The sequence below is a fragment of the Podarcis cretensis genome (genome assembly GCF_951804945.1).
Source record: "Podarcis cretensis genome assembly, chromosome: 3".
Classification (NCBI taxonomy): Eukaryota; Metazoa; Chordata; class Lepidosauria; order Squamata; family Lacertidae; genus Podarcis; species Podarcis cretensis.
In genome coordinates, this window is record NC_137172.1 from 56,351,259 (window position 1) to 56,372,329 (window position 21,071).

Genomic DNA, 21,071 nt, shown 5'->3' on the forward strand with positions numbered 1-21,071 from the left:
GGGATTGCACTGCCGGGGGCGGTGCGCTCCCCCCGCACTCCTCTTCCTCCGCCAGTGCTCAGTGAAGTAGTAAAGACAAAGTGAAGATTTTGGATAACAAAGCTCCTTTAATTCTTCATTTTAGAGAGCAGGTGAGGGCTTACAGATTAAGGTTGCGGTCCTGTGGTCTCTGGGAGGGCACCAATGGGGCCACAGAAGTGCCAAATTTCCCATTTTGAGGGGAGAAAGAGAAGCTCATCTTCAGAATAGGAGATCCCTCCTCCATGAGGTTGTGGAAAGGTCAGCTCTCCTCAAGCGTTGGAGAGGTCAGGGAGGAAACATTCCTAGGGAATGTATGGGTTGTGGACCTTAAGAGCTACCAACCTCCCATTTGCCTGACACACTCTTGGAATGGGATAGGTGGGGGGACAAACTACACCAGCCTTGGAGGTGACAGAGCTTGTTTTCTTTAACGTAAGGGAAACTGTTTCAAAAACAAAAAACCGGAATATGAGAAATGGTTCATCTGCCTTTGGCTCTACCTCCGTCTGTCCTCTTGGATTGCTCCACTCATGTTGTCAATAATGTGAGCCCACATCTGAACTGAGAAGTGCTGTAGCCCAGATCCATAAGGTTTGCCACCTCAGCGAGAACTAAGCTATCTATCTAAAAATGTTCTGCAAGAAAAGTAAAAACATTTTTTTAACCTTTGTTCCCTTGCATTAAGTTTGGCTGTTGAGATCAGAGTGAAGACTTTGGATCACAAAGCTCCTATTATTCTTCACACTATAGAAAAAAAAAAGATTTGCACTTATGCAAATAGTTACAATACTTTGAAATAATGTTCTGCTAGCTAAATGTATTTTTCAATGTACTATTTAATTATGGATATGCTTGATTTAACACTTAGTATCAAAATGCTAAAAATCTCAAAAGTGCTAAAGTCTACAGGAAGCACAATATTGCTGTATTGTGTGCAAAAGCATTTTAAAGATTCTGATTCTGGGAGAGCTTTATTGAAAACAGTACTTACTTGTCTATGGGGCCTAGTGCTATCCTAGTGTGATACAGGAGAGAGAGGGGGGGGGAGAGAGATGGCCCTTTTGACACATAAACCCTGGGCACAAGCTAGCTAAAATTATACACATTCAAGTCCCATTGATTTCAAAGAGAGGTTTTTGCATTTTTAAGTTGATTGACTTAAAAAATTAATCAACTGTAACGGCCCCAGTTCATACATCTGGCATGAATAGCAGGTTCAGGATGTTTTAAAATGAATTTACAAATAAGCTTTTTGGCTAAAAAGAAACAATACCAGAAATAAAGATGGATGCTTAAAAGTTATATTGTGTTCCCTATCTTCAGATCATATTACATGTCCACCATGTTTACTTCTATACCTTTAACTCCATATTTTTACTCTTTCACCCCTGCCTCTGTAATTTATTTGCTTCGTCTGATATATTCTGGCACACATTCAAATAACCTAGTAGCTAAGTGAAATAGCATATACTTTCTACATTGCATTAACAGGAATTATTAAGTGGTATTACTGGGTGGTTTTTTTCCTTGCGCACATGCGCATGGGCACGCACAATGGGGGAGAGAGAAATATGTTATCACTTCTGTATTTGAAATAGTAGTTTCATTTTGTTTTGAGAACTGCACATCTTTCATTCTTAGCTGGTAAGCTGACAAAACCAAAGCAACCTGGATAAAAATGAAGGGATTTCAACCACCGTGAAATACTGTGTGACATAACGGCCAACATAAAGCCATCATTCTCAATGTTTACATTGGTACTGATTCTTAACAGCATGACGTTAGCTCAACATAAAGCTATGCTTTTTCTAAAACAACTCAGGTACAAGGAGAGCCTTTAACAACCAATCATGTTCCAGGTCTATAAAGAATTACACTACCAATCCAAACTGACATGTACATTAAAGCTCACCTATGGGCACCTTAAATTTTTACTCAGAGCCAGGGATTTACTCATCCCGAGAAACACAATAGTTGTTATGTACATATATCATTCCAGAAATCAATGGATGTTCCAAGTGTTACAGTTCCGTACATATCCAATTGTTTTACAATTAACCCAATATGACACCTAAAGAGAAAATTTAAATAAGGAAATTCACATCTCGCAGCGTAAATCAGCAGGATGAAAAAGCAAGCATTGACAATGCTTAACAATTTGGCTGCTAGTACAACAGCCTGTTTCTTTGAAGTTATTTATGTCTCTGTAGAGTTGCAGCAAAGGCTGATGTATGCAAAGCCATAGTACTTAATGCCAGAACTGACTAGCTGCCAGCATGTTAGGGAAACAGCATTGTGAAGAGGATGTCCAAGGAAACCCGGGAGCACAACTCTATGTATGTTCACTCAAAGGTAAGTCCCTCGGAGTTTGCTGACTCCCAGGTAAATGGGTAGTCTAAATAGTAGTATATTGATTGACAGAAGAACAAATAGAAAGTGCCTATTCACTCCTTAGCAATGCTTTACCCATCCCACCCCCTTTTGGCCTGGAGACACTTCTACAGCTGCATTGGATTGTACAACCAGGTTCCACTTTAAAGTGGCTTCCCACATAGCAGCAGTAAGTAAGACAATGTGGTGATTCACTCAAAAAAAGCAAAACAAACCACAACCACTGATCTGCAACATGACAATGTGCAACTACTGCTGCTTTAGAATATTTCCCAATACAGTGGTACCTTGAGTTACATTCGCTTCAGGTTACATATGCTTCAGGTTACAGACTCCGCTAACCCAGAAATAGTGCTTCAGGTTAAGAACTTTGCTTCAGGATGAGAACAGAAATTGTGCTCTGGCGGCGCGGTGGCAGCAGGAGGCCCCATTAGCTAAAGTGGTGCTTCAGGTTAAGAACAGTTTCAGGTTAAGAACGGACCTCCGGGACGAATTAAGTACTTAACCCGAGGTACCACTGTACTTGATAGCTAAACATACATACATTGGTTCTGAGTTAAGTGAACAATAGGGGCACAGTACAGAGTGAGAGTTCTTAAAGGAAAGCAGCCTTCTGTGCCTGATGGCGTGCTTTGAGGGCTTGTCCATCACGCTTGCAAATGACATTTATTTATTTATTTAAAATTGTGAACAAGCTCCTGTCTTTTGTGTGTGCCCAGCTTGCAAGAGGTTATTGCCATCCTGAAACAAGTTATGGCGGTGAACTGGGAATTTGGCAGTCTGGTACTGGTACGGAAAGATTCCTCTTAATCACGAAATCACTTGATTCCAGGCCAAGCGTAATAAACAACAAACTCTTGCATTAACAAGTCAAGAACTAGTGTGGCCCAGTGGATACAATGTTATGGCCACTTTACACATTACATTTTTAGGGATACACCTAAAAGGGTTTATGTATGCTTTAAAACCGCAGGATGTGAATGCGCCAAACAAAAATTTGGAAACACATATATATCAGTCATTACTGGCTTCTTCTCTCTGAGTGTACACTTGACATCGTTCCCAGACCTGTCTCTGTGTAATGTGTGAAATGGCTCTTAAACATGTGCTCAAGCTGCATTTCAGCTGCAGTCTCAAAAGCACTTTGCAGGATTAAAAAAAAAAATCCACACAGAAATGACTTCTATGCAGGAACTATGAATCCTTCTTGTAGATCAAATGCGACAATTGCATTCATTAGGGTTTTGTTCCATGTCCTTGTGCTGGGACAGGGCTGGCACCAGGTTGACAAGGCCCTGAGCAATGTTCCTTCCAGTTCTTCTCCCCACCAAGCTCACCAGAGTACAGATGACACTGGCCAGTGGCAGGCAGCAAAGGAGGAAGGCAGCAGCACAGCTCCAGCTGCACTCCCTTGGCCCAGCATTGAAAAGAGAAGCACTACAGGGCAAGGCAGTTGCAGCCAGCATCACTAACATCCTCTTTCTTAAACCCAATTCCTGTAGGCATTCTCCCCAATCAGTACATGGAGGATGGAACCAAAAGGTTATATTAGGTAGGATCTATGCATCTATGCCTTTAGGAACCATTTGGTTCATCTATTGTCCACACTGTCTGGCAACAACTCTAAAGGGCTGTAGTCAGTGTCGGACCATCTGCTTTGGGTGCAGAAAGTCCCAGGTCCAATCTTTAGCATCTCTTGGTAGGTCTGGGAATGTCCCTTCTCTGAAACCCTGAACAGCTGTTGCCAGTTAAGTGTGGGCAATAGTGAGCTCAATGGAACAGTGGTCTTGGACTGACTCCATACAAGGCAGTTTCTCATGCTCCTAAGTTGGGTTAGGTTTATTTAATTTATGACTCACTTCCCACAGCAAAGAAGCGTGACAATGATTTACAACAAACGCGGTAATCAAAATACGGAAACATATTGAAAATGTTGGGTAAACACATCCAATCACTTGTGCTTCCTAAAACGCCCGAGACAACAAAAACGTCTTTGCTTGGCGCTGAACCGTTGGGGAAAAGATAGTGGTGGCTGCACCTGTCTGGTCTAGCGCTTGTTTTTATAGTGCTGGGACATTACAAAAGCAAGACGTGTTTATTTATTTATTTAAAGAGGAGGCTGGCATCAGGTGAGGTGGCTCCCCATCCTCTCTAGGGTTGCCATATGTCCTCTTTTTCCAGGACACGTCCTTTTTTTCATGCATAGAGTATTCATAGTGATCCATAGTTAAAAGTAAAAGTTGGCAAATGTGCCCTCTTTTTGGCTCTTCAAAATATGGCAACCCTCTGCTCCACCATGCCAGGTGCTGGTGCTGTGCCTTTGCCAAGATGCCACAATTATCTGCAGTTCCAGAGAACTTACATACACCATTGATTCCTCACACTCTTCCCCTGCCCCACCAGCTTATATCCTGCTTCCTGGAAGTGCTCTTGAAATGGCTTCCAAATGTTTAAAAATGCACAAAAATGCTTGCACAGGGAGTAAAGAGATTGCATGCATGGCAATCAAATCAGGCAACCCACAAAGAGGACCACATTATACCCTGCAAAAGAGAACCTTCCATGGATCTCACTTCCTCTCAAACTCCCATTCTTAATTATTATTGCGAAATCAATAAAAGAAAAGATTGTGTCAGCGTTATATAAAAGTTGTGTGTCTCACCTCCTGCACTGCAAATATGGACAAAGATAGCTTTTTATACAAGCATGGATAAAGGGTAGGGATAATTTGTTAGAGACACTTAAATTGTGCACGACTCTTTGTGTCTGTTGTACATAAATATAGGTCAAACAGATTCCCTGAAATAATTGGTTGTGAATGACCTTACCTGAATTGCTGTTGCTTATGATTCACGGAGCTCCAGGCTGTTCGATGGTAGAAAGAGCAGAAAACTGGGCAAGGAACATAATCGTCAGATCATGTAGAAGAATAGCTGTCCATGGCTAAAGAAACAGATATAATAGGCCTTAAGTTTATTTTAGCTTTAGGATCATTTAAATCACAAGGATGGGAAACATATTGTGTCACCATGTAAAAGCCACATGTTAAACAAGGCAAGTTTTAATGTGCCCTGAAAAAACAACAACACCATGCTGAATTTAACACCTTGGGGCAATTTCTGTATTAGCAATTATTCAGAAGTAATCTTTCACCTTTGATGTGTCAGGAGAGCAAGTCTACAGCCAGAAACCCTGATGGCTGAGGTGGGCAAAAGGCACACTCCTTCCCCCAGTGGCTGCTTCAAGCAAAATAAAAATTTGGCAAGAGAGCTAGTCACATGGTTCTACCACATCATGTGAAGTTTGACATTCAGGTAGTTGAACAGAATGGATAGCCTATATGTTTTTTTTGGGTTTTTTTGTATTGCTATAAGATTAGAGACATGTTGTATTTTTTTTTAAGAAACCGGAGAGTTAGAAAAAGATTGTGGAATTTCCCAGTCAGCCCCTTCCCCTGGAATTCAGAACTACCAAGAGTTTTGGTTCCCCCTCTACCCCCACATTAAGCCCCAATGAGAGCCTTTTAAATGTGTCTGTAGGAAGGGGGGGTGTTATTGCTTTGCTGTTTCGTTGTACTTATTTACTTGTTTTTATCCTGTATTTTATTCTGTGAGCTGCCCTGCAATCTATAGAAATCTAATAAATGAATGAATAAAACAAGAGGTTTGCTGCTTACCCTGTGTGTGTGTGTGTGTGTGTGTGTGTGTGTGTGTGTGTGTAGATGAGGACGTTGAGTGCCTAGGAAATTGTTTGTCCCAGGGCTCTTTGCTGGGTTGCACACAACAGTATGTCAGTGACAAAAACCTCTTGACCATCATCATCATTATGTACAACAGCACCAGGGAAAAAATTACATGTTCCAGGGCCTTTGTTGCATAGTGGGCCTGACATATCAACAACCATGGATTCGTGGAAGAATGTAGGCCTCACAAAGAGGCCTTCCATTTGCAGCTGCCACAAATGCAGTTTGGATGAGGAAAGAGGCTGAGCTCATGAGTTTTGGGGTACACAGAGGAGTTGGGCCTGGGAGAGGTGTTTGAGCCTTCCTGGTGATGTCATTAGGAGCGGGACAGGTTTCCAAATACAGGTGGCGGAACAACGTGGCAGCTTGGTGGTTGGGCGGGGGGCTGCTCTCGTGCATACTTCACCATGCATTAGAAAATCTAGATAATAAGGATAGTTCATCCCACTACCAGCACAAGCCAGGCGATTTCTGATATAATCTTTCATTCTATTATTCATCAATTAATATTTTTATATCACTTAATACACATGATCTCTCGTGCATGGTCTCTACACACCTTTACATCTGCTGAATGATTTATAATGATTCCTCTGTGGGAAATCCCCACAATATGCCTAAAAATGATCCTGTGAATTGAAATTACTTTGTACTTAAGCAAAATTTTGCCAAAAGGCATCTTTATTGTTGGCAGGTCTATTATCATCTCATTTCTTCTGAATGTAGGCAGTAGACCATGCCTTTTGGTCTACTGGTAGGATTCACATCATCGTGTATACCAGACCCAATTCAGCAAGGGCAAAGCCTCATTGAAAGCAGTCTTCCTTGTATGGATCCTGTTTCTGAATCCCTTACACAAGGATGGCAGCCCTACCAACACACTCCCTTTAATGGTTTCTATGGATGCTACTTTTCTAGAAAAGGAACCGAGACTCACCATGAATGCCTCCCTTGTTCTATTTTACAGTGGTACCTCGGGTTAAGTACTTAATTGGTTCCGGAGGTCCGTACTTAACCTGAAACTGTTCTTAACCTGAAGCACCACTTTAGCTCATGGGGCCTCCTCCTGCTGCTGCGCCGCCAGAGCACGATTTGTGTTCTCATCCTGAAGCAAAGTTCTTAACCTGAAGCACTATTTCTGGGTTAGCGGAGTCTGTAACCTGAAGTGTATGTAACCTGAAGTGTATGTTACCCAAGATACCACTGTAATGGCAATGGCTCCCACCTGAGAGGTTCCAGAACTGAGTTCCAGCTGAAAAAAGCCCTGGGCACAGTTATCTGTGCTGGATTGGGTCTGTTACCTCCGAGGATGTGGACAGGCTGCTTGGACGAGTGAAACCGACCACCTGTCTTCTTGATCCTTGCCCATCCTGGCTGATAAAAGCGAGCCGGGAAGGGCTGGGCGATGGGCTTTGCGGGGTGGTGAATGCTTCCCTCTGTGAGGGAGCCTTCCCAGACCCGCTGAAAGAGGCGGTCATTAAACCGCTTCTTAAAAAAACATCTTTAGACCCGGCCAATTTGGCCAACTATCGCCCAGTCTCAAATCTTCCATTCTTGGGCAAGGTGATTGAGCGGGTGGTTGCTGAACAACTCCAAGCACGCCTGGAGGAAACGGACCATTTGGATCCCTTCCAATCGGGATTCAGGCCTCACCATGGGACTGAAACTGCCTTGGTCGCGCTGGTTGATGATCTCCGGCGGGCTAGGGACAAAGGTGAGAGCTGTTTCCTAGTTCTGCTGGATCTCTCAGCGGCCTTTGACACCATCGACCATAACATCCTTCTGGACCGTCTAGAGGGGCTGGGAGCTGGGGGCACTGTTATACAGTGGTTCCGCTCCTTCCTCCTGGGCCGTGTTCAGAAAGTGGTGGTGGGGGATGAGTGTTCAGACCCTTGGGCCCTCACTTGTGGGGTACCTCAGGGTTCCGTCCTCTCCCCCATGCTTTTTAACATCTATATGAAGCCGCTGGGAGAGATCATCAGGGGGTTTGGACTGGGTGTTCATCAGTATGCAGATGACACCCAGCTCTACCTCTCCTTTAAATCAGAACCAGTGAAGGCGGTGAAGGTCCTGTGTGAGTGCCTGGAGGCGGTTGGAGGTTGGATGGCGGCTAACAGATTGAGGTTGAATCCTGACAAGACAGAAGTACTGTTTTTGGGGGACAGGAGGCGGGCAGGTGTGGAGGATTCCCTGGTCCTGAATGGGGTAACTGTGCCCCTGAAGGACCAGGTGCGCAGCCTGGGAGTCATTTTGGACTCACAGCTGTCCATGGAGGCGCAGGTTAACTCTGTGTCCAGGGCAGCTGTCTACCAGCTCCACCTGGTACGCAGGCTAAGACCCTACCTTCCCGCGGACTGTCTCGCCAGAGTGGTGCATGCTCTGGTTATCTCACGCTTGGACTACTGCAACGCGCTCTACGTGGGGCTACCTTTGAAGGTGACCCGGAAACTGCAATTAATCCAGAATGCGGCAGCTAGACTGGTGACTGGGAGTGGCCGCCGGGACCACATAACACCGGTTCTGAGAGATCTGCACTGGCTCCCAGTACGTTTCCGAGCACGATTCAAAGTGTTGGTGCTGACCTTTAAAGCCCTAAACGGCCTCGGTCCTGTATACCTGAAGGAGCATCTCCACCCCCATCGTTCAGCCCGGACACTGAGATCCAGCGCCGAGGGCCTTCTGGCGGTTCCCTCATTGCGAGAAGTGAGGCTACAGGGAACCAGGCAGAGGGCCTTCTCGGTAGTGGCGCCCGACCTGTGGAACGCCCTCCCATCAGATGTCAAAGAGATAAAGAATTATTTGACATTCAGAAGACATCTTAAGGCAGCCCTGTTCAGGGAAGTTTTTAATATGTAATGCTGTATTGTTTTTAACACCGATTGGGAGCCGCCCAGAGTGGCTGGGGAAACTCAGCCAGATGGGCGGGGTATAAATAATAAATTATTATTATTATTATTATTATGGGTGAACAACCCCGAAAAGACTGCCAGCATTGCCAGCTTTGACAGCACTTGCCTGGGAAGGGTCTGGAATCTAGGCTCCTCTCCTTTCCAAATAGACGATTTGGAGTACTGCTAAGAATGTCGGTGTGAAAGGGTCTATGCACAAACATTCCCCAGGCACCCAGATCTGCACCCAGATCTTTTTTTAAAAAAGTTATGCTTTTTATTAAATTGGATAAAAATAAGGGAAGACATGTTGTTTGATCAATTGCCCTGATTAAGTAGTTTAAAGTCTGTAACCCAACACCTATTTTCCTGAGAGAGCACCATTGAACTCAATGGGTCTTTCTTCTGAGTAGAGACATGTGTGAGATTGAAAAAGCATACCAGTTAATCAGCAAATTCCTTAGTCTGGTTTGTAGAACAGGCTCCTTTGGGACTCCCCAAGGTACTTCTGGTAAGCAAAGGAAACACATTTACAATGGTGTGTGTAAATCAGCTTTCTTTTATTTAAATGATGTGTGGTAGCATCAGATCTTAAGCTTCACTAAGGATCCTCAACAAGCGCCTTCTTTGAAGTGTTTAAGTGTGCAAATACAACTGGTTAATTAATCGATCAAACCAGTTAAAAGCCAGAGAGCAAACCAGCTAATCCCTTTAAATCGCTTAGCACTTCTGCCTGCTCCTGTTGCATAAGGGGGGGAAAATAATGCACGCCTTGCTTTAGCAACTTTTGGCAAAGCGGCTATCTGCGGGGAGGGACTTAACTGAGGCGGCTGTGAAGGATTCACCCTCCCGCCCTCGGCCAGACCGAACTCACCCTCGACAAAACATGGAACCATGCTGGAAGATTTGCTTAAGGGGGAAAGGTCCACTCCTTTTTTCAACATGTTGTAAATTTGCACAACTTCACTGATTTTGATCTAGTTGTATGAAGCTGCTTTAAAAAAAAAAAAAAAAGTTAAGCCAAGACTTTATCTCAGTCTCCTTCAATGTTCGTGAGAAGAGAATTTCCTTGATCTCTTTTCTCTTTCTCTCTTTGCCCGGGGGAGAGTAAGGCGCTCCGTTCCTGCCTGCGTTCTACGTGCTACGGAAATCCAGTCCGGATTTTGCACGCAACCGGACTGTTCCTCTGGTTCAATCTATTTTTCTACTGCAGCCCAGAGAGTGACTGAGGCAGAATCACACGCAGTCACAGGATCAGTGGATCCTTGCACCATTAACTTACATGCTCCAGACTTTAGAGGAGCTGCAGAATTCAGTGCCCAACTACTTTTCGTCGCCCACAGTTGAAAGCTGCCCCACTCCAAAGCTGCCCCACCGCTCTGCAGCCCCAAAAGCGGGGAAACAAACCACTTTGTGGGAGCCTGAGAAGCAGGGACTATTTTCTCTTACTGTGTCCTCTCCTGGGCTGCTGTAATGAACAACCTTCCTAGGTTGAAGCCTCGTCTCTGCTTTGTGCCTATTAGCTGTTCCCGTTCCCTCCCTCTGCTGCTTGTTTTCCGCCCTAATAAAGATCATACCGGAAATAACCATTGCAGACCTGCTTGCGAAGTAACTAGGAGTTAGAAGTTAAGTGCTTAAGCCCCGAGATCTGCAAGGACGAATGTTTTGGACAGTTAACATAATTGTTTCTCCTGCAAAGTGCCAGCAAAAAAAGAAAGGAAACAGAAAAAAAGGGGGGGGGGAGCTGTGTGCAATTGCTCCACATACATCAAGAGTTGTCAGTAAAATCAAACTGACGTCATCCCTGTGTAAAAAAGAGCTGTGTCTTTTGTTCTTCTCCCCCCCCCCCCGCACCGCCCTGTATATCAAGATTTAAAAATCCACCTCCCGTTTATGCCACGTTAATTGCAATGCAAAAGGAGACCTTCTACTAAAACTTGCCTAAGCTGTGCTACATTTTAATGAATGCAAGTCTGCCTTTTGATCTCTCCGAGTCAGTTGTGCCGGAAGGTTAGTTGCATATCCTGGCTGCGCTGAAATTCGATCAGCAGAGGGGGCAAAGAAAAAGAAAAGCATTTTAACGGGAATCAATAGAGGATCATAGGGTCTGGGAAGGAAATACGTGTTGACTAGGAAATTTATGCGAGGGTTGTTATACATGCATATATATTACACACGCACCCATATGTACATGACTTGTGTGTTTTTTTTAATTAGCCCCAACGATAAATACGCCCAGAGACAATGAAAGAGAAAGGCGGGGGTGGGGAATCCAGCTTGGCTGTGCTTCGTTGTGTTTTAGCTCCAGATCGAGGAGTTCGTGCACCGCTTCCAAGCACAGAGCATACATTTAAAGCGGCATGCTCCGAAAAAGATCGCGGATATTGCAAACGGGTCGCAATAAATTAAATCTGTTTACTCTTGCGAGTGACTTTGGCTCGCCCCGCCCTCTTCCGACCGTGGTGTCGTCGTAAGAGAAATTCCTCCGAGTTTGCACTCCTTTTAAGTTTTTACTCTCCGGAAAGGGGCTTGGGCATGAGCTGCGGGTGAGGCTAAAGGAAATTCTTCACTTTGAAAAGAAAAGATGATTTTCATGGCACATTTTTGAAATCGCTTAGATGCCCCTCCCGTATTTAAAAAACAAATAGGCACTGCTCAGCTTCTACACAAACAGAGACTTGATTAGCATAAAAATAAGCCTCCTTTTTCTTTTTGAATTCGTCTAAACGCACATTACTGCGCGCGTGCGTTCGGATTACAGTGTGAAGGAGATTGTCTTAAAAGTTTGAGAGGTCAGCAGTAAGATCGGGAGTCACAGGGATAGGGAATGGTTATTTCATTCTGTTAATTCAACACAAACACGCTCCCAATAAATAAATTAGGACCTTCAGAATTAAAAGTGTCAACTGGTAAAATAAAGCATTATGAGGAAGAATCAGATTAAACAACATTTACACTGTAAATTTTACACAGTCAATAAAATAAAACCAGTAACAGGACCAAGTTACATTCACAGCACATTATTAATTTTTATCTTATTTTTTTAGTTACTCTGGACTCTTTCTCAGTGCTGGATATTAAGATTTTGTATGGAAAAACATGCAACAAGATACATATTTACTCAGAAGCAAGCTCCACTGAGGTCTTTATTCACAATTAAATGCATATAACTGCAGTGTTAGGTTGTAATCCTAACCCCATTTACCTGGGAGTAGGCCCCTTTGAATTCAGTAAGACTTACTTTTGAGTAGACATGGTTAGGATTGCATGTTGCCATTGTTATTGTTTCAAATTACACAGATCTTCTGGGGCAAAAACAAAACCCCTGATTGGTCCTCACAGGTCCCTAATAAGTAAACAGTGAGAGGTTAGGAAAACCATTGTGACTTAACGTTGTTGATTAATTTTAAAATGAAGTCCAGGCACTGGTACAAAGTCAATAGGAGACAAACTGGATGGTGTTAACTGTTGGTTGAGAGGGGTGATGTTTTTATCCTAGTTCTAGTGAGTAGTGGAAGGACAGAGGGCCTCTCCAGACACCTATTCATTCATCCTTCACCCTATTCTCTCGTACAATGTTGACCTGGTGGTTAGACAATGCATAGTCTTTACTGAGCATTTGTTCTGATTTATTTCCAGATCGGTAATATGATAATGATCATCATCCTGATTTGTGGCATGTATATATGCATTTTCCCATTAATCATTTGTTTGTCCCTCATTTTGCAATGCAGTTCCCTGTCACTTTCCAAACTTCAAAAATCAAGGTTCTTTTTAAAAAAGTGGATCTGTTGTACGAGGGTGACAGAACGCTTTAATCCATTTAATTTCACACACCTAAAAATCCAGTATGTGCTTGAATCTCTCATGCAAAAGTCTGGAGACACCCTGAGTGACTTTTTTTTTATTAAAAAAACCCCACACACCTCCAATTCAGGAACATCCAGAGAAACAACCTGTGTGACTTGAAAGCCTGCATACTGTATTGTGAACCCTAGTTGGCCCTAATCAAGGTATAGTTTTGCTACTGTAAATTTTGTAATCATGGGCCAGTACAACTACTTGATTCTGATGTCCTTTGGAAACAACTAAATCTAGAAGTTAAAGGATGGCATCAATATCACACCCAATTTAGTAACATCTATTTTAAAACAAAAAGTTTTGAAAATCACGCTAAAGCATAGTTCAGTGTAATCTGAAAGCCAGCATGGATTCATCCTTTTAAATGCATTGTTCTACTATCCCTATGGAGAGAAGATATTGGTGCTTAGGATGTGTCTGTGCTGCAGGGACAAAAGTTCAGAATGAAGACAAAGGTTACTATGGGGGAGAGTATATTTATTCACATGTTAAAGAGTTAATTTTGCTCTACAGATTCAGATTTTCTGCAGTAAACTGCTGAAATGATGCACATTAGACACTGAAATTATAAAACAAAGGCATATCCTTTCTTGCCTGTTCCTGATGAGCACTTGCATACGTGATTGTAAGTTTGTGTGTTGTTTTCCTCTGACTTTAAAAATATTTTATGTCTTTTTTCTTTCCCCCTTTTCTTTCTTTTCTTGTTTACTTTAACTCACTGTAATAGTTTCAATAAAATAATAATAATAATAATAATAATAATAATAATAATATGATGCTGATGTTTGTGCTATTTTTATATGTTTTTGTTTTGTATTTGTTTCTCATGATTGCAGACATTTAACCCTGCTGCGGGTCCCTGATGTTTTTTTTTGTACCTGGTTGGACATGTACTGTATGTTCTATGTTGGTTATCACCACTGTCCCTTGCAGTTGGCTCCTTTATTCATATAGCTGATGTGATGCATTAAGAGGGGAGAGAATCTGAATTTGCCAGCATGTGAATTCACCAGAAACAGAGGATGAAGTACATGTCTAGTTTTAGGTGATGACCTTTATTAATTCTCTATTACCAGGCCCTGCTGTGAAGCAGGGTAGGGGGTTATACTAACATTCTCAGTGTTTTGCTACAAGTAGTACCATACTTTTTGTTGTGGGAAACCTGTCTCTTAGATCAAAATTCACTACTTGGCTTTATTGCCAGGGGTGGGGAGGAGGTAGCAGGGCCCAAACCACATTTCATTCAAAGGCCCCTGATACCTAGTAGGGGCTGATGTCATCGCTTTCTGCAAACGGTAGAGACCTCTGTATAGTAACTGCTGCCGTTTCTCTGCATTGGTGTAGCTGCTGTGGGGGAATCGCTAGCCCTAGCTTCATCCTTGGGGAGATGTGGGTGACCCACATGTGCAGACCAGAGCCAACTCAGGCCTGCACAGAGGCCTGTAGATGGCAGCACAGGCTGACTCTGCCATTGGCAGAGTGCCTGGAAGTCTCTTGAGCCAGGATCAGGTTGCAGAGGAGAGCAGGTTTGCAAGTTTGCTGATTCAAGCAAATGAGCCAGGTATTTTGGGACACTTGTGATTTCCTAGAACCAGGTTTCAGAGATGAAATCTTATTCTACGGGAAACAAACAGCAAATACATAAAAGGCAGCACAAGAAAGAGGAGGTAAACGTAGAAAAGGCTAACGAAACAAATGGAGCAGGGCGCAAGCGTGTGGAGAAAACCTAGCATATATTTTTGGCCTACCAGACCAAGGGTGGGCAATTTTTTTGCCCCCAGGAGTCACACATGGCAATCTCGCATGGGGGTCTGTGGTTGCCATTTTCACACCCATGTTCACACCCACCGACCATCTCTCTCAGACACGTTCTTTCTCTTGCACACACACAATTGTAGTAAAGAGGAGAGGACAGGGAGAGGAATCTGAAAGGCTTTATTTTCCCCATCATCATCATCATCATCATCATCATCATCATCACACTCTCCCCACCAGGCTGTTTGGCAGGCTGGAAAGGAACCTGATTTACACAAGAAAGGAAGGTACATATTAATGATAGTCCCCATGCTCTTCATCACAATTGCACTGCTCCCCCAATTGATGGCCTGGGGAATGGGGCAGTTGTTAGCAGGGAGAGGCTTGACCACTTGTACCAGGTCACAGGCCAAATCCAACTTCTGTGTTGCCCACGTACGTCCTTGGCCCCGTGACAGGGATAATGAATAGACATAAAGAGAGGGGAAATCACAACACATTTTATATTGGACACAAACATTTATGTTTCACACTTCTGGCATTTGTAAAGGCTGGTCTTTGCATGAGTCAAGGTTTGTTCCGTAGCACTGAGGTATCTGAGGAGCTCAGGAAGTATGATGGCCTCTGATGTTTGATGGTATCTGGGCAAGATTACTTGAGTGTGGCTGACAGACGTTAGCTTATGCAGAGGTTCCATTAATTTCAAAGAATTTACAGCCTTTCTGAGGCTTGCAGCATCAATATCTCTTGTCCAGATGTTGCAATGCATCACTGCAGAAGAGCATCATATTCTGTGGGGCTGAGGGCTTAACACCCTAAACACACATGGCTGAAGAAAGAACCCGATGGCAAGTTTTAACAGAAAATGTTTTTACTTTTATTGATTCATGTCTCAACTTCCATTAATCCTTTGTAGCTCAAGGAACTGTATACATTCATTCAGCTGACAATTTTGAAAATGCCAGCCTTCTAAAGGTTAATTACGTTTTTACATATTTGTTTGGTGTGTCGTTTATTTTACAAAGCAGAACTATTGTAAGTGTCTCTTTTATATAAACCCTGTGTCAAAATATTCCAGTGAGTTTTGCATATGAAGGAAATACTACCTGTACATATTACAGGTAAAGAGAACTCTGTGGTAATCAGTGGATTATGGAGTGTGAATGTGGTGTTCGTAGATCCCCTCGCTGTTCCAAAATAAAGCAGATCAGCATCTCTCTGGTCCTCCAGTGACCTCCCCATTGAATCATAGAAGGAATTCCACATTATCTGCTGTGAATGCTGGCCTTTCCCAGAGGCTGGTTATATTCATGCGTGTAGAGCTTTTGATTAGATCTGCTGTTTTGCCTATGGCAGTCTCTGCAAAACACCATTTCTCTATACATCATTTGAGCATTAGGTGTGATAAGATTGCCACTCTTTATTATATAGTATAAAACAGGGGCTCTCTTCTAAATAATCTTTTCTCCTGTCTCTCCTCTGCTCTTGTCCTACAGGGAGGTGAAAAAGAAAAGAAAAAATGAAGTTGGCGAAGGGGGAAAACCTTTCACCTCCTTAGATTCAACAAGGAACTATTTTCATTTACAAAAGCCAAAGCATGCTACATCTCACATTGTTCTAGGTGGAAGAGAAAGATGATAAAACAATGTTATTTATATTTATTTATTACATTTACAAAGCACCTTTTCCTCTAAGGAGCTCAAGGAGGCATGCATGAATCTTCCTCCTAATTTCATCCTGAGGTAAGTTAGGCTGAGAGAAGGGTGACTGGTCTGAGGCCACCCAGTGAGCTTCATGGCTGAGGGGGGATTCAAACCCTGGTCTCCCGGATCTTAGTCGAACACTTTAACCATTACTTTACTTCACCTACATGAAAACTGAAACATTTTTGATCCCAGAAGATGGTCTACAGCAGGCTTCCTCAACCTCGGCCCTCCAGATGTTTTGAGACTACAATTCCCATCATCCCTGACCACTGGTCCTGTTAACTAGGGATCATGGGAGTTGTAATCCAGAAACATCTGGAGGGCCGAGTTTGAGGAAGCCCGGTCTAAGGGCTTGGGCACTCTGCCTAGATAGAGACCCCTAGTGGGGCACCTTTTAGCCATAGGGAGTCTTTGGAGGAAAGATGAGCTAGGAGAGTAATGAACATAGGAAGCTGCTATTGTACTGGGCCTGCCCTGCATCCCTTCCCTTCCTTAAACTCCAGCTGTCTTTCACAAACTGTTTGGCGGTGTGCCAAGGAGTTGATGATGAAAGGCTGCTGTCCTTGCATCTATTATTGAGCCCCAAATGAGGCATCTGGGCTGGTGTTTATTTAGATGGTTCAGATCAGTTATTTGGTATGGCAATAGTGAAGGAGGAGAGACAGGATATATTCTTGGGAAGCAAGGAAAATTGATCTGGTTGGCTTCTTTCATCCAGCAGGATAGGGATTGGCTCAGTTAGCGATGAAAACTTGCTTCAGCTTGCATTTAAAAGAAAAATTACCTGATTCACAGTTTGTGAAATAATATGTGAACCAAAACACAGCCATCCTTTGCAACCCACACTTTTGCGGATAACCATCCAGCCAAGTGATGTGTGCAAAAATACTAGGGTTAAATGTGCATATATTAGTAAAAATAACATAAAAATACATATGGGGGAATTGCTTTGCAAAAATGTGTGTATTGGACAAAATTTCATTTTGTATTGGATAAAATGTGAACTATGGGAACAGTAGCTCTAGGAGGGACCCTTAATAAGCTACATTTCCCAGGATCATTTAGGGGAGGCCATGACTGTTGAAAGTGGAAACATAGTTACTTAATGGTATGGTGTGAATATGGCCAAACATTTGGTGCTACATAAGCAGGGCTGGCTTTCCCATAAGGCAAGGTGAGGTGAGCACTTTGGGCAGCAGATCTTTACTCCCCTCTTGTACCTGATGTAGATCTTCACTCATCCATTTTTCCCTGGCAGGGAGGGGACTGTCATTTTAGGTCTGCCCCAGATGCCAAAATGTCTTGGGCTAGCCCTGTACATAAGCCTTTGCCAACCCAGTGCCTTCCAGATGCTTTGGACATCTCTGCCGACTGGGGCTGATGGGAGTTTATTATTATTATTATTATTATTATTATTATTAGTACTACTACTACTACTTTTAATAGCGGCAGAGATAGCACATGATAGTACGCACCCCGGAAATGATCTCTTTCAGCTTCTGCCTTCTGGAAGAAGGTATAGGGTTATAAAGGCCAGGACTAGCCACCTGAAAAACAGTTATGCAATTCTGGTTCTAAACGCAGCATAAGGGGTCTCTGTAGTATAGTGTATTTTAAAATAGGGTTTTAGAGTTTTTAGGGGTTTTTGAATGTTTTATGTAGTTTTATGTAGTTTTTATGTAGTTTTATGTAGTTTTTCAATTTCATTGTTCCGCAAGGGACAATGACAATAAATATAAAGATATCGTATCGTACTATTACTATTACTACTATTATTACTTATATACTGCCCTATACACGGAAGTCTCAGGGCAGCTCATAGAATAAAATCAAAATATAAAACTATAGATACATAATCAAAAGGAAGACAACAACAACCCAATAACCCCCCCTACCCCCAAAAAACATGGAGGTCACTGGGTTGTTGAAAGATGCGTTACATGGATCTACAGGGTTGAATCTGGTTGTGCCCTTCTGCTTCCTGAATAGCTTTTGATCCACTGAATGTGCCCACTAATGGAAGGAGGAGGTGGGGCAATTTCTGCTGGTTTGCCCCCCTCCTCCTGCAGGTAGCTGTATTACCTCCAGCACTGTTCTGGAAGGCCTTCCAATGCTCTGGAGTAGATGTGGTGGCGAAAAATCCCAACACTCTTCTTTCATGTAATGAGGTTGAGGGCATGTTCTTTCATATGTGGTGAACCTGTAAAAGGGTAAATGAGTATTGGGAAATAATTTACAATGAATTGAAAAAAAAATGTTTAAAAGCACTCCCCCCCCCCAAAAAAAAAACCCAGAGTCCTTTTAGTTGGGAATAATTCAGGCAGAAATTCCCAGGTGTCAAAAATGGTTATTTATGTATGCCACTACTGTAGCCCGTGTTTCGTTAGCCCCCAAATGGAAAATGAGCGAGGTCCCAACTAAAGAAGAATGGCAACTTAAACTGATGGAATATGCACAGCTTGCGGACCTAACATATAGAATAAGGGAACAAGCAGAACATATGTTTAAAGAAGATTGGAAAATGTTTATTGAATGGGGGGGGGAGAAATTGTGTATACTTGAAAACGTTGACAGCATTAAGATAAATTCAACAGTGTAAATAAGTGTAATAATGGAATACTGAATGGTTTAGTTTATGTAAAATATGCAGGGATTTGTGTTATGGAAAATGAACCATGGAAAGAGAAGAAGAGAAGTCATTGATATTTTAAGGTTGTTTAAATGAATACTCTAAATTGTAAAACAGAAAATTTAAATATACATACACACACTCTTCTCCTTCCACAGGCAGAGGTGCCCACTGAACATTTCCTCAAGATGCTCAGGCACCCATGCCACACTTTAAAGAATATGGCCTCCACGTTCCTTTAATCATAGAATTGTAGACTTGGAATGGAACCACAAGGCTCATCTCATCCAACCCCCTGCAATGTCAGAATGTTTTGCCCAAAGTGGGGCTCAGAGCCACAACCCTGAGATTAAGAGTTTCATGGTATTTATTCTGCAAACTCTTAAGCTAGACATCCATCCACTGAACCTCTTTATCTTAGCATAACATCTCTCTGGGCACAAGGTGTTAGATTAGGTAATTGGCCTTGGAGAAGGAAGTGGTCAACCCACTTATGAAAGGCTACACCCCCACTAATCTGAAAGCAAGACACAAAACAGAACTATTATTTTTTTTCATACAAATGAAGGCCCATCTATCCTTGGCTGTGTCAGCAGGGATAGCCCGTTTTTTCCAGCATTGGTTGTTGACTTCCCCTGACACCATATCACAACCCATTAGTGCTAGAATCTGACAAGTCCCGCTGCAACAGCAAAATGGCAAGTTCTTTAAAAAAATGTAGTACAAGGGGACAGACAAAAACAGCGTTGGTATAAGAAGTTGTTGGTTTTTGTTTTTAAAAAACCTAACTCCCTTAATTCTTGATGCTTTAAAAAAAAGGACGCTTATATTTTTTCTTTTAACCCTAATATGAAGTCGTGTGTGTGCTTAATGTATTGCTATTCTTGTTTAGAATTTATGTTTTAGCCAAGGATTGTATTGACATGGTATATTAAGAGGATCCCTTTAGATGGTTTTGGGAAATATTTTGCTGATGCTGTTACATTGTACGTTTTATTTTCATGTGCTTCAGATAAATTAGCGGCTTTGCAGTGGAGTTCCAGATGTCTCAAAAGGAATATCTTTGCTGTTTGTTAACTGAGGTAGATGGTGTGCTGTTTTTTTAATACTGTGAAGTTATATAGTGACTGTCTGTATTGTGGAAGTTACAATAATGGGAACAGCAAGCGTTCCTAGTGATTGTACAGATGATTGCCCAGGGGAAGATGATGACAGCCTCCATAGTTCCAGTAGGCCTTGTACACGCAGAGATACAGGGCCTGAGCAAGGGCAGGCAACTTGTCAAAATCGTAGAGCCAAGGTCCCTGCTTGATATTACTCTAAGGGCTGCATGCATGCTTTGCTGTATGAAAGCCCAAGGGATGCTGAAAGCAAACAAATGGAGCCTATTAGCAAGCCACTGACTGTTGTTAGCGGCAAATGGTTAAGGGGCAGCAGCAGGAATAACAGCAGCAAGGAGACAAAACCTAGCGCAATGCAAAGACAACTCTGAAATGAAGGCACCGGGCCTTTATTCCTAAATCAAGGGGTGAAAAGGCCCAAGCTTGCATGGGATTGTATTGACTGATGTGACCCTCCTTACCCCTACATGTGTAGGTGAAACGAAAGCACCCTGCACACGCTTAATGGCACACTCTTGCTTTGTACTACTTCATATGCTGATATGGTCTGTGGCCTAAGTCAGTAAATCCCATCCAGCAGTTACATCTTCACATGTTCCAAGCCTGATTCCTAACACCAAAATAACTAAAATGAGATGAGTGGTGAAGCTTTGACTGGAGCATAAAATGGACCCAAATATTAATGTAAAGTACCTACTCAAATAAAGTTAAATTGTGAAATGTTTTATTTTCAGGGTGGTTGTGTGTGTGTGTGTGTCTCTCTCTGTGTGTGTTTCACGAAGGTAGAAGAAAAGTCATATTTGCTGGCTGAGAGATTTGCTGAAAATAGTGGTCTCCACAAAGTTACAGTGAGATGATTCTGGCAACTGAAAAACAAAGAAGTTTTTTAAAAACCCGTGTGAAAACATATGATGATCCTGGCCTGCTGGAGAAGGCTACTGCCATTTTAAAAGCGTC

The 21,071-nt window shown here is 42.7% G+C and overlaps 2 long non-coding RNA genes across 4 annotated transcripts; one reads left to right on the forward strand and one right to left on the reverse strand.

The window, feature by feature from the left end:
- Positions 1-686: 686 nt before the first annotated feature.
- Positions 687-11,051, reverse strand: LOC307213582. 3 transcript variants are annotated; one of them, XR_013837584.1, is made up of 4 exons: positions 10,325-11,051; positions 9,484-9,550; positions 5,241-5,355; positions 687-765 (listed from the first exon to the last, which is right to left on the reverse strand). It is a non-coding gene; the product is annotated as an uncharacterized lncRNA (long non-coding RNA). The 3 variants fall into 3 exon arrangements; XR_013837585.1 differs by lacking the exons at positions 9,484-9,550; positions 10,325-11,051 and adding an exon at positions 7,380-7,451; XR_013837586.1 differs by lacking the exons at positions 9,484-9,550; positions 10,325-11,051 and adding an exon at positions 5,566-5,817.
- Positions 11,052-13,804: 2,753 nt separating this feature from the next.
- LOC307213581 lies at positions 13,805-20,801 on the forward strand. Its single transcript, XR_013837583.1, has 3 exons — positions 13,805-13,948; positions 16,155-16,400; positions 19,152-20,801. It is a non-coding gene; the product is annotated as an uncharacterized lncRNA (long non-coding RNA).
- The last annotated feature ends 270 nt before the right edge of the window (positions 20,802-21,071 follow it).